The 13,859-nt window shown below is 41.1% G+C and overlaps 1 pseudogene; it reads left to right on the top strand.

The window, feature by feature from the left end:
• Positions 1 to 557: 557 nt before the first annotated feature.
• Positions 558 to 11,595, top strand: LOC131483922 (eukaryotic translation initiation factor 2A-like; annotated as a pseudogene).
• Positions 11,596 to 13,859: the final 2,264 nt, after the last annotated feature.

Below are 13,859 nucleotides of genomic sequence, written 5' to 3'. Positions count from 1 at the left end.
GACAAACTTGATTACCTTTAAAAACCTACTACATTAAAAAGGAAGCTCTTCCTATCCAAAATTAAAACAACCCAAGAACTGAAAAAAATGTTTGGGTTCATATTTCAAGAAAAAAAATGGTACCCCCGTCCCCCCAAAATTAAAGGTCCCTAAAAACAAGATAGAAAGTTAATTAGATGGGGCAGCTAGGTGGCTCAGTCAGTTGAGCATCTGACTCTTCATTTCTGCTCAGGCCATGATCTCACAGTCGTGGGATTGGGCCCCGAGTTGGGCTCTGCACTGACCGTGGAGGCTGCTTGAGATTCTCTCTCTTCCTCTCCCTCTGCTCCTCCCCCACTTGCTCTCTCTCTCTCTCTCTCTCTCTCTGTCTCTGTCTTTCAAAACAAAACAAAACAATTTATTAGGAAAAGATCAAGTCTAAAGAAAACTGAGGAAAGGTGATGAGTGAAGAGTCAGTGGGAAGGAAAACACCAGTGGCCCTGAAGGAAAGATACTGATCTCCACGGAGACCACGAGCAAAGGAAAGGTGTGATCCTCTGAAACACCATTTTCCCACGATGGGCACAATGCCAAGTGGATGTAAGCCCTGACGGTGAGGCTTTGGCAAAAGGGACATGCCCGTCCCTGCGTTTGCGTCTGCAAACCTGGGTGGTCATTTTGATGATCCCATCAAAATCGCAAATGCTTAAGTGCCCTTGAACTGGCAGTGTAGCTCTTATGATTTATCATTTATCAGTTGAAATACATGCCATGGGACATGCGCGCAAGGTCGTTCACTGTGGTCTTGCTTATAATCGCAAAACATCGTGAACGACCTCAACGTTCATTAATGAGAGATTGGCAAAGTAAATTATGATGGATCTGTGCAGTGCTGAATTACAGAGTGGAAAGTTTGAAAGAATAAAAAAGAGCTTAGTATTAGAGGGAAAATCTCTAGGATACATATATTTCTAGGTGAATAAAACAAGACACAAGACAATGTGTATTTTATGAAAACATTTTCTTTGAAGGCCTAACATAGCATTACACACTCATATCTGCTTGAAGAGGCATGTGGAAATTCTAGAAAGGCACAGAAGCAGGGAGACTAGAGGGCTAGCTTGGGGTTGCTTAGAGAAGGAGCCAGATGGCCTGGGGACAGTGACCGAAAGACTTTGCTTAGTGCATCTTTAAGTGTCAATATAAAAGGCATAACACATATACACATACTTATTTATTTTTGAACAAGATTGTTATTGCACACTTTCAACCCCTCTCATAGCAGATTCCAAATGGACAGCACCCCAGAGCAAAACTGGAGGGGGAGTCATTCCCTTAGAACTCCATGTGAGTAGGACACGAAAGGGCGCCCCTCAGCTCATGTGCTTTAGCACGCCTGTCTTAGAACCGTGTGACATATTACATAATTTAAAAGTCACACGGAAAGAGAAAATAATCATAAAATGAATTAAAAGCGTAAGGATTGGAAAGGAAGGACAAAGCAATCATTATTTGTAAGAGGTATAATTGCCTCTATGGAAAAGGCCAAAGAACCTGCAAATATTGAACTAATGTCCTTTCAATTTGCTATCACTGCAAACAGGAATACGTTTAATGCCTTGTTTTTCATTAAACCAATAGAAGCTAGTTCAGCCCACACTGAATTCGAAAGCGGGAATAAGTCATTCATTTTAACCCTTTGCGGTGCGCTCCCTTGAAGTATCCTGGACTGGTTTTATATGTTAACTTGTTCTATCTACTTAGACTGCAAAATCCCGGTAAACAGGGACTGTATCTTATGTTGTTTTTTAAACCCCTGGGCCATCTCAGCATGTGGGCAAACAGTTTGTGTTCAATAAACGCACCCGTTTGTAAACAATACTTGCACTGAATAAATAAATGCAGCAGGACATCGGCATTCTAGGTGCCGTGAGTGATCAAGATCATGCAGTAATCTGGGACCCAGTGTGATCCCCAGACCAGCATCGGCATCGCTGGGGAGCCTCGAAACACAAATTCTGCTTTCCCGGAAGCTCTGGGGGTGGGTTTGACCGAGCTCTCCAGGTGGCCCTGTGCACGCTGAAGTTTGAAGGCTACTGGTCCAGGAGCCAGAGTCTGCGTTACCACGTGAAGAGACAAGGTGACACAATCATCTTAAAAACTTAATGACGTGGTGACTGGTCTCAGGCAGTAATTGTTTATGTTAGTTTTTGACAGCCTTGGGCTCACTCGGTTATTTTGTGAGCAGTGGCCCTTGACCCTCACAGGTAACATTCAGGCTTAAAACACACGTCCAGGGGCGCCTGGGTGGCTCAGTCGGTTCAGCGGCTGACTTTGGCTCAGGTCATGCCGTGAGTTCGAGCCCCGCGGCGGGCTCTGTGCTGACAGCTCAGAGCCTGGAGCCTGTTTCAGATTCTGTGTCTCCCCCTCTCTGACCCTCCCCCGTTCATGCCCTGTCTCTCTCTGTCTCAAAAATAAATAAACGTTAAACACACACACACACACACACACACACACACACACACGTCCAGCCACAGATTGTGCAATCCCTTTGGGAGCAGTGCTTCTCAAACCTCAATGTGCAGAGACCTTCACGCGGAGGGCCGGCTCGGAAACTGGCTCTAGCTTGGAATTCAGCTGCCCTGGGTCTGGGGTGAGCGCTTCTATTCTGCACTTATTTTGTAACAAGCCATCTAATTCATCTTGCTTGTGGCCAAGGGACCACATCTGAGACACTTCACCCCGTGACGTTGCTACCCAAATTGTGATTGCAAGTCAGCTTGGCATCACCTGGGAGATGGTTAAAAGTCCAGATGCAAAGGTCCCACCCCGGACCCTCAGAATCAGAATCTTCATTTTGGCCAGATTCCCCCACGCACTCGTTCCACATGTTGAAGTTTGAGAAGCACTTTGCAGGCAATTCACCAGGACGCTGGGGCCCAGGGCTCTGACAGAACATTGGCCAAAGGGAAAGTAAACCAATTTCCGAACAACTTACGTTCTCTTGCCGCTCCTAACACTGGTGAATTAAACGGTGTTTATTCTACTTCTTGATTTCCGATTACATGTTCCTCCTTCATGGCTGCCGTTCTAGGAAAACAACAACAACAACAACAAAAACACTAATATGTAATATGTTTATAGTAGCACACATATAAATAGCTCTAATTAAAGCTCAATGGAAAATATATGACATTAGAGATGAAATTGATGTAATTAACAATAATTTATGTGGAACCCTTTATGTGTTAGTGTATCAAAATAAATTAGTTGATTGTAGGAAGTTAATAATTAATTTGAGATGTTTATGGTAAGATATTGACCCAATAATGTATTCTGTTTTCTTCCTAGATTTTAATATTTATAAAATTTAGAAGTTGGTTAAAAACAAAAACGGGATATTTTAAGCTCTTATAATTGGATCTATTTCTATTAATTTATAGTCAAGAGGAGTACATTTATTGAAAATAGAGAAATACCATTTGCATTGCATTAACATTTACTAAGAGAGACAAAATGTTGGTACGTATTAGTATAAAGGAGCTTATTAGACTTAGAGTATGTGGCTTTGAATTGATTTTTGTATAAGCAGAACTTTTTTTCTTTTTTATCATGGCCATTTGGATACTTAGCCATTTTTCTTACTCTTTGTAGTTATTTTTCTTTAACTGTACTTTTTTTTTTTGCCTGTGGTTTTCATAACTTATTCATCCTTTTTTCTATATTTATGCCATAGGGACAGTCCTGTAGCTCTTAGTACTACTTAATGACTAAAAATATCTAGATGCTTCATACCTCGTGATGTCCTTAAGTCTCTAAATGTTGCAGAAGGCTTGCCTAAACCTGTGCAGAAACACTGGCCTCCTTTGGGCTGTGGTATGGCCACGAATCCTTTTGGAAAACAAGATAGGATGTAAACAGCGGATGAATAAGTGTATGTGGCAAAATGGCGGACACCACAGGCAGGACTTTTCATCTGAATTACAGACATGACTATCTGACATGCCATCACTATGGAGGCATTCCTCAAAGAAGATTGCATCTTCAGAATTGCAAATACTTTTGAGAGGGACCCACCTTCAGGCCTTCGGAGTGATCCCGTTTAGATCTCAGAGTGTCTGAGAAGAAGACATCACTGGAAATAAGTTGGGGGCCAGTCCAGGGAGCCATGGGTGTGTGACACACAAATTATGCCAACTTACTAGATTTCCTAATTCCACAGTTTTTAAAGTGGAAGGCAGATTTTAACAACAGGCCTTTTATTAACCGAGAAATTTGCATTTTTAACTTTACATTTACATAGAGAGAAAAGCCCGACTGAAGAACCCCTGAGAATAAGTTAATATTACAGTCGGTGAGGACACAGGCTGGGGGGGAAGGCCCTGCTCTGGACGAGAAGGCCTGGCTGTCCGCTCTGCCACTCACCTGCCGCGTCTTCCCGAGTACGAGCTGGTTCGTCTCCCCAGTAAATTGGGCCCAATGATCCCGACTGTCCCCTCCTTGCCTTTGTTTCCCAAAGAAAAATAACAAGTGAAAAAGAACATGAGTAATTTAAACCTTCCCTTCAACTAGTTTTAAAATTACCACCTTAGGCTTACAGATCTGGAGTTATTTTCTATGATTTCGGTGAATTAAAAAATAAAATACAAAAAAAATTACTGGAGAAAAGGGAAAAATGGTTTAGGCAAAGCAATAAAGTCATTATTTAATATTGAAGCTCCAGGCTTTGTGGTTTTGAGTAGAATTTAAAGCTGGATGAGTATTTTATTTCTTACTGCATATTAACCCATTCTTCAAAAGAGGTAACTTGCTGCCTTCCATAGGGCTGCAGTGAATTCTGACGTCTTTCAGACACCGTACTAATTACATTATTAACTGCGTATGAATTTCATTTTTAAAAGTAGGAAATGAAATAATTGTTAAGTTTTTGCCTGAAGACTCGAGAACATCCTCCATAAATTAATGAATCCCATTAGAATGAATTTCACTGTGAATGCCCACGTGAATAATAATTATTGATAGGAATAAAATAAATCCCACTGAGTTTAAAAGTGCCAAGTGGTAATAATGAATGAGGACAGTCACACCTGGATGAAATTAGCTAGAAAGAAGATTACAAATCGTTATAAATAGAGATTTTAGGAGGAATTTCATCTTTCAAGCAATTTTCTCTGAACAATTATATCTCTTTAAATAATCCCCAGCATCAATATTTTGTTCCTTCAGTATCGTAAGGCTAGAAAATAACAGGGTTCGGTGTTTGGTCGTAGTGCGGGGTGAGTGAATGTGACTTTATGAGATTAAAGCAAGGAAGGTAGGAAAGGAGATGATCAAAAGCTGCATTTGCACATATGGGGAGTGCCCTAATGGTACCCTCTATCTCAGCATTAGAATGTGCCATGTCAGTTTGCCAACCAATAGTTCATGACGACAGCATGACAGCACCAACTCCGTAACGAATCACATAAAACTTTAAATGAATTTGTACATGCGCCGTTTTAGGATTTGGCAAAATTAAGGATCTTCTTCACCGACTGACCAGGACTTTCTTTGAGAAGAGTGTTTCAAGATACGAAGAGACAAAGAGTCAGTCCAATAGTCTGTTAGGTGGTGCCTCTTCAAGGCGACTGTGGTAACTCTTCGAAGTTGTTCCTGCCGCTTTCTGTGCTCACCTCAGGAGAGCTGCTCCTGGCCCCAACCCACAAAATCTGCGTGCTCATACAGTCAAAGGGGTAGGGGCAGGGGTTTGCCCACAGCTCAAGGCTCAGTTTAATGCAGAAGACCAGCTGACAGCTTTTTATAAGAGGGATGTGCTGGGAAAGGGACACCTGACCCCATTCGATACCATTAATCTCACTGATCAGTCATGGGAGCCGTCTAGTCACAATTCCCTTATTTAATCTGAGGCCAGTACGAAGATAACGTCTGATTGAAACTCCCTTAATGAGGCACCAAGAGACTGTATTTTTCACTGTTCTCTAATCAAAACATAGAATAGAGGCTTATACATCTCCGAACCAAGAGACTCTACACATTTTGCATTTCTTTCTCTTTATAGAAAGCCTCTGGGAAGGAGGTACATAGATCTCGGAATAATTTACTGCAGAGCAATAGACAATGCTCAAAACCTATTAATTCTGATCCCACATTCTTTAAAAATGAGACATTATAACATGATTGATGCCAGGTTTGTTATAATTTTAATGACAACGAAAGGTATTTGGCCAGCCTTCGTAACAACATCTTAGAAATATTATTGTATTGTATTGATCTTCTGTTTTATATGTGTGATATAAAAGAGACTTGCATAAGAAAGTGTTTATTACACATTTCTGGTCAAATTGCCCCATTCTGACATGCTAGAACAGCAGAAACTATGGCTGGTGATTAAAAAACACTTTTGCCAGGGGTGCCTGGGTGGCTCAGCCGGTTAAGTGTCCAACTTCGGCTCAGGTCATGATCTCACGGTTCGTGAGTTCGAGCCCCATACCAGGCTGTGTTGACAGCTTGGAACCTGGAGCCTGCTTCAGATTCTGTGTCTCCCTCTCTCTCTCTGCCCCTCCCTGCTTGTTCTGTGTGTCTGTCTCTCAAAAATGAATAAACATTAAAAAAAATTTTTTTAATAAACACTTTTTCCATGCTATACCTAACATAGACCATGAGCAATTATGTCGCAGTAGTTTGTTTTCTTTCTTTTATATCATCTCAGATGACTGTTGTCGGGAAGGAAGAACTTCCTCTGCCCCTCACGGTCCTTCTAGCTGGACTAAAAATCAAATGGACATGAGAAAGATTCATAGGAGAAAAGCCAATTTAATTTCATACGTATGGGGAATTCACACAGACATGGAAACATTCCAAAGACAGTCAAGCAAAATGAGGTATATATATCATTCAGAACTAAGGAAAAGGGGGTAGAGACCTGGAACTTAAAAGGTAAGGAATGCAAGCCACAGGAAGATGTAAAAGGGCCAATGTTTGGTAAACAAATGTTTGCCGAGCCACGCAGAAACCATGGGACAAAGAGACCTTGGTCCAAGTGGCCTTGCTAGGCCCCTCTCTGTCCAGCATACCTGCTTCCTATCATAATGCAGCTATCTGTGATGGTAGCTCTCTTCCTGGAGCGGGTCCTCTGTCCAGATTCTTTTTAGGCAGTTGAGGGAAAGGTGAAGAGTTTTTCCTGACTCTGCTGGATTTTGATTGCTTCTATCTCAAAATAATCTTTATGCCAAAGTTGCCCGTCTTAGGACAGCCTGTCCCTTGGCCCCTACATTATTTGTGAGAATATCTAACTCACTCACCCAGTGACTTACTAGAAATTGTATACCTACAAATACCTGATGTTTTCATTTTTACAATGAAATTTCCAGAAACAGCCTCATATAGCCAACAAAACAGAGCTGAAGTTCAAGACAAATTGTAGACCATTATTTTTCCAGTGGGGAAAGAAAAAAAAATGAAGAATTTCATATATTAACCTTACTACACAGAAATAACCTATTAAGAAATAACCTCTGAACTTAGTTTATTGATAAGAACATTCTTTTGAGTTTAAAGAATTTAGAGATATGGAATGTATACAGAAATCAGAGCTGAGAGGAATCTTACAGTCTGATGAAAATTGAACCCATTTCTTTTGCTGAATTGGCAAAATCACGGTTCAGTTGGTTGAGGGTGCCCATAGTATGACCTTCTTTTTCCAACAGGTGGATTCTGGAGGTTGAGTTGGCAGTTAATCAAATTTGATCTGGAGATGAGATGTAGAAACTGTAAAAGGCAGATGGAATATTCCTCAGCAGATTCTGAAGCAATGGAAAACCCTACCATTTTTCCTGCTCGCCTCCCCTCGCACTGTTTATCAGCCTCTCATCTTGTGAGCAGGTGTAGCTGGAGGAGGGACAGTTGCGCCTACATCATTATTTCCCAGAGCATCTGGTTCTTTCCAGTCATCTCCTGCTGTCACTTTCTGAAACCACTTTCTCAGACACATTAGCCTGTGGGCAGTGGTTTACTGCTGAGCCATTCTCTGCTAAAAGCCCTCAGTAGCCCCATTCCAACTGAGAACCAAAGAGGTTATAACAGTGTATTTCGCTCTAACCAAAGTGGGAGACCGTGGATTTATAGCAATGTCAATGTGCATGTTCCCAAGAGGATTCCTATTAGAAATGTACACAGAGCCTCCAAGCAGGTGTCCCTAGCACTGTCAGTCACTAACAGTAGTTATCTGTGTTGAGTCCTTTAAAGGACACCGTCCCTTAAGCCCTCCTAGACCACATGCTTCCAAGTCCAAATGTTTTCTAAGCTATTTAGAAATGATAGGCCTTAATAGTTTTGAAAACAATTTCGTAAATTACGAAGCTATCCTCTGATTGCAAAAATGCCTTCAGCCCCTTAGCTCCCTTATTCAGCAAAGTGTGGAAGATGTTGGTTATGGTGTGATAGGAATAACACAACTTTTTGTGTTCTGGCCGTACCAGGCAGTCATGGTATGCAGATGACCCTCAAAATTCATGCGAATGGCATATTCATTGTCGAGACTCATGAAGGCATAGAGGAAAGATTAAGGGTACATTATAGATGGATGGTTATGTAGCAAACGCCTGTAAAAGTGCATGGCACCTATTTTTGACCTGAGACCAGTAACCCATGGAATCACAGTCTTCAAATATTTTACTCACTGTGAAGTGAAAAAATTGCCACTAAATGAAAATACTAATATGGGTATTTGACCTCTCCACCTGCCTTTGAAGCTTTGAGAAACAATTCTAAATGAATAGGAAAACACAGTCATACTCTTTTCTGTTTTATAAGCATATATATATATGAAACAACAGAATTTCTTAATGTTCCTACACATAAAGTAACTCTCAAATCCATATAACATTTCTATGATTTTGTTCAGATACATTACGGCTTATTTTGGGAATAGTATTTGGGCATGGACATGGAAAAAACAAAGTGCATAGAATATGCAAAAATTTAGTCATGTGAATATTTTCTATCCAATTCCACTGGACAGAAAAGATAGAATTGTCAACCATTCATAGAATAGAAAAATAAAACATAAAATACTCTATGTTGGATGCCCTTCCGCAGCTTTGGCCAAACTACACAGACGAGCGAAACAAGCTGATTCTTTGTATATACTTGATATTTGGGTAGTGCTACTTTCTCGCAATTTTTAAAATTTATTTTGCAGTTTCCTGTACTAAAAACTACAGAAGCTATGACTAAAGTAAAATAAAATTTAGAATTAGATAAAAAATATAAAGAACTCAGAGAAGTTTTGATTGGGTTTCCTAGACTCCTTGAAATTGAGGACCTTCCCATTTTAATTAAACAAATCAATTTCAACATATTGAACTGAATTCTATTCACCTACCCAGGAAAGGAGGTTTTAGGGTCCCAGATTCCCTCAGTCACCCGGTTTGGTTGTGCCTTCGCCCTCCCCCCACCACCCATGGGTGATCTGCTGACCAGCCAGGGGGAAAAGCCAGCAGTGGAAAGTAAGCACTGTGTTTGATATTCTGTTTTGTTGCTAGCAATTCTGATCACTTGCAGGTGCATCCAAAGGAATTGAGATGCAGATGATTTGGGTGGTGAGGACAGTGGTCTCCAAGCTCCAACCTAGTGGACCTCCTAGTGGTCTCCATCCTAGTGGTCTCCATCCTAGTGGTCATGCTGGTGGTCTCCATCCTTCATCCTAGTGCTCTGTTATTTCCTGACAGATTTTCAACAGCCTCTGCACATCCTCAATTGCTCAATATCTCTCACGTTATCCAAGGTCAGGAGAACCATATGGCTTTATAGAGATCAAAGAGTAAAGGCAGGAACCCACGCTTTTAAAAGTGAAGAACTCCCCCACTACGTAGTTTAGAGTCAAATGCACATAGCACGCTAACTACAAAGAATATATGTGGCCACGTTCACCTACTTGGAAGTAGAATAATGTGTCTGCTAGGGCTGAAAGGACAAGGCTGTCTTCCACCAGGAAAGTAGCAGAGTGCAGACATTAAGGGAAAAGATATTACAGACGCTGGGTTGAGAGACTCCAAATGGTGGGTACAAGTGAGGGAAAATGGAGAAATTAAATGAGAAATTAACCCCTCAGTCTCTAAGGTCATTCTTTGTGTTGAAATTCAGTTGTTTTAAAGAGTCTTTATTACTAGAGACATGATTTTCTCATAGCCGAGGGGGAAAGTTCAATTACTGTGCCCATCTAATCGTCCATTTTAAATCATTTTTGTGTAAAGATTGAGTGTATTGGATGGATTTGTCATACTCAGAATGAAACGGGTACAAATGAAATGCCTGTTAAGGGACATTAACTTTACTATTTTCTCATCTGCTATAAAAGCCTAGTAAGTACCAAGATTTGACATAGACTGGGGCTTATTATCAGGCAAGTAGGGAAGGAAGAGGAGCTTCCTGATGGGTTTAAAAACCAGTAGCTTTTGGTTTAGTGTCTAGGGAAATTAAAAAAAAAAAGTGTTCCTTTTGTTTTTGAGGGTTAATGAGATATCACTCTTCTGGTGTTATAACTGACTTGTTTTCTGTATCCAACCGCCCCATATATCTTAATGGGTTTCTTTATGTCAACGCCATTTTTCTAGTCATTACCATCCATGTGCCAATCAAACAATTATCTTGTCATTCCTTTTATAAGACCTTCTGTAAAGACCCACAGAATCCGTTTTAGAATAATGGAGTTACAATAGTAATCAGATCATAAACATTATCTTTATTGAACATTTCATGGATAATTTGAGTAAAGAAACAAACGCCAAAACAGCAAATAGTAAATATTCTATGTAAATAAAGGGAGTATTTAAAAATTATTGCAATTTATTAGAAGCTGACATATGTTGTTTTTATGGCTTTTAGAGATTCTTGGTAAAGAGAGCTGTGAGCAATTTTAATTGACGTGTTTCAACAGTTGTCCAATATTAGTTCACAGCAACAAATGGAGAACGGGCTGGAGTTCAGTTACCAAAAACTGGCCTCTTTATGACGTAGCTCAAATTATGGTTTTACACTTGCCAAATGTGATTCTGTGTTTGACTTTGGAACCGGTCGTCGTGATGCAATCTGTGACAGCCCTCGTGGACACGTATTAGTACTACCTACTTTGGAAAGCTGAAGAGACAAAAAAGCGTGGGATGTTACAAAGTACAAACTTATTTCTGATTCTAAATATGTCCCTTGGTGCCCAAATGGCAAGTGCATTTGAACAAGCTACGTGTCCTCCCAGGTTCCATGTTAACATCGGGTACCAGTTTCGGCATTAACCTGGCTCTATGTTGCACAATATGTGCCATCACATGCTGAAGCCATCAAATGGCAGGTTCCTTGGCACCCATTTTTGGATGGGGTATTTCCAGCAAAAACAAGGACTTAGCAAGCAGTTCAAGTGAAGTACCCAGGGACGAACATAAAGCTGCAATGGCTTATAGGCGCCCAGTTTGTGGAAATAAACCAATCACCAACCCTAAGCTATGCGAGGAGGAACCACCTTGGAACGTAACATCACAACCAGGAAATGAAAAGCCACTAGCAAAAACAGCCCCTCAATATTAAAGGAAACTTGAGGCTAGGAAAGCTGAAGAGCAGGAGTGAGAAGAGACAAGAGTCCTGATTGGCCGTGCTCCTGCCCACCTCCCCACCCCGGGGCACATCACTGATGAGACTGCTTCTCAGCCACCTCACCCCTCGAGAGCCGGAGACTGACAAGCAGATCAACAACCTAAACAAGGGGTGCCTGGGTGGCTCAGTCGGTTAAGTGTTTGACTTCAGCTCAGGTCGTGATCTCATGGTTCATGAGTTCAAGCCCTGCGTCAGGCTCTGTGCTGACAGCTCAGGGCCCGGAGCCTGCTTCGGATTCTGGGTCTCCCTCTGTCTCTCTCTGCCCCTCTCCCGCTCACACTCTGTCTCCCTCTCTCTCTCAAAATTAAATAAACATTAAAAAACAACAACAACAACAAAGAATCTAAACAAGAAGCTCCAACCAATTGAACAACTGAGAGAAGAACCAACATGTGGAAACAACTAGAAAAACACCAACCCAAGAAAATGCAGCAAGACAGAGCCTTTCTCCAGGAGCTGGAAGACATGGCTTTGGGGATTTAAAGATTCACGGAAAGCAAGTTAGTGATCAGAAATCAGGACAAACGGGTGCCCGGGTGGCTCAGTCGATTGAGCGTCTGACTTCGGCTCAGGTCATGATCTCATGGTCTGTGAGTTCGAGCCCCGCGTCGGACTCTGTGTTGACAGCTCGGAGCCTGCAGCCTGCTTCCGATTCTGTGTCTCCCTCTCTCTCTGCCCCATCCCCACTCAAGCTCTCTCTCTCTCTCGGTCAAAAATAAATAAGCATTTAAAAAAATTTTTAAAAAATCAGGACAAACATATTTGTTAAATCCATATATGTGGACTATCCATGTGCCCACTCTTAGTTTCATCTATAACTTTAACCATTTATCCAAGATTTCTTTTTAAAAAATAGGACAAGACACCATGAAATGCCTGAGAATAAATCTAAGGAGGGATGCCCAAGAGGTCTACAAAATTGCCCCCCGTGTCAGAACCACCCATTTAGAAGTTGACCTACACGTATATGGTAAATTTACTTTTGGCGATGATCCCAAGGCAATTCAATGAAAAGTAGAACGTCATTTTGACAAACAAGACCAGCGCATTAGACATAGACCCTTGACTCATAACCACACATTTAAAAACATGGAATGGATGGCAGATATTAATAAAAAATCCAAAACTAAAATATCTAAAAGTATATGTAAGAGAGGATAAAAATTGTAGGATTTTGGGTACACACACACACACACACACACACACACATCTGAATCTCACAAGAAAAAATAATTGATGGCTTGAACTTTATTAAAATTAAAACTATTTTTCTTCAAAAGAATTAAAACCATACCATCAAGATAAAAAGGGAATTAACAGCATGAGAATATATTTGCAATACAACTATCAAACATAGGACTACTCTCTAGATTATATGAAGAATTCTTCCAATTTAGGGGTGCCTGGTGGTTCAGTTGGTTTAAAGTGTCTGACTTCAGGGGTGCCTGGGTGGCTCAGTTGGTTAAGCTTCCAACTTCAGCTCAGGTCATGAAATCATGGTTTATGAGTTCAAGCCCCGTGTGGAGCTCTGTGCTAACAGCTCAGAGCCTGGAGCCTGCTTCAGATTCTGTGTCTCCCTCTCTCTCTCTGCCCCTCCCCTGCTCATGCTCTGTCCCTCTCTCAGAAATGAATAAACATTTTTTAAAAAATTTTTTTAAATAAATAAAGTGTCTGACTTCAGCTCACGTCATGATCTTGTGATTTGTGAATTCGAGCCCCACATTGGGCTCTCTGCTGTCAGTACAGAGCCCACTTCAGATCATCTGTCCCCCTCTTTCTCTGCCCTTCCCTACCTCATGCTTGTGCTGTCTCTCTCTCTCTCTCTCTCTCTCTCTCTCTCTCTCTCTCTCAAAAATAAACATTAAAAAAAAAAAAGAATTCTTACAATTCAGTAACAGGAAAACAAATGACCCAGTAAAGTGGACAAAATATTGAACAGTCCTTCACATAATAAGGTACAAAAATACCACCAAATGCGTAAAAACCCCCAAAATACACAAGAGGATGATGAATGTCATCAGTCAGTAGGGAAATGCAAACTCAAACCACAGTCAGATACCACCAGCCACCTTCTAGAATGGCCAGAAGAGCTGACCTGATGTTGTAGAACCCTGACTCTCTCATACACTGCGGGTGAGGTTGCAAACAGTTTGACATGTTCTTAAACAAGGTAAACATACACTCACCATAAGAAACAGCCCTTTCATTGCTGGGTGTTTACCCAAGAAAGAAGGAAA

Source organism: Neofelis nebulosa, chromosome 8 (assembly GCF_028018385.1).
Source record: "Neofelis nebulosa isolate mNeoNeb1 chromosome 8, mNeoNeb1.pri, whole genome shotgun sequence".
In the NCBI taxonomy this organism is placed as follows: domain Eukaryota; kingdom Metazoa; phylum Chordata; class Mammalia; order Carnivora; family Felidae; genus Neofelis; species Neofelis nebulosa.
The sequence above is the reverse complement of the archived record's forward strand: the minus strand, read 5'-3'. Positions and strand labels throughout refer to the sequence as shown.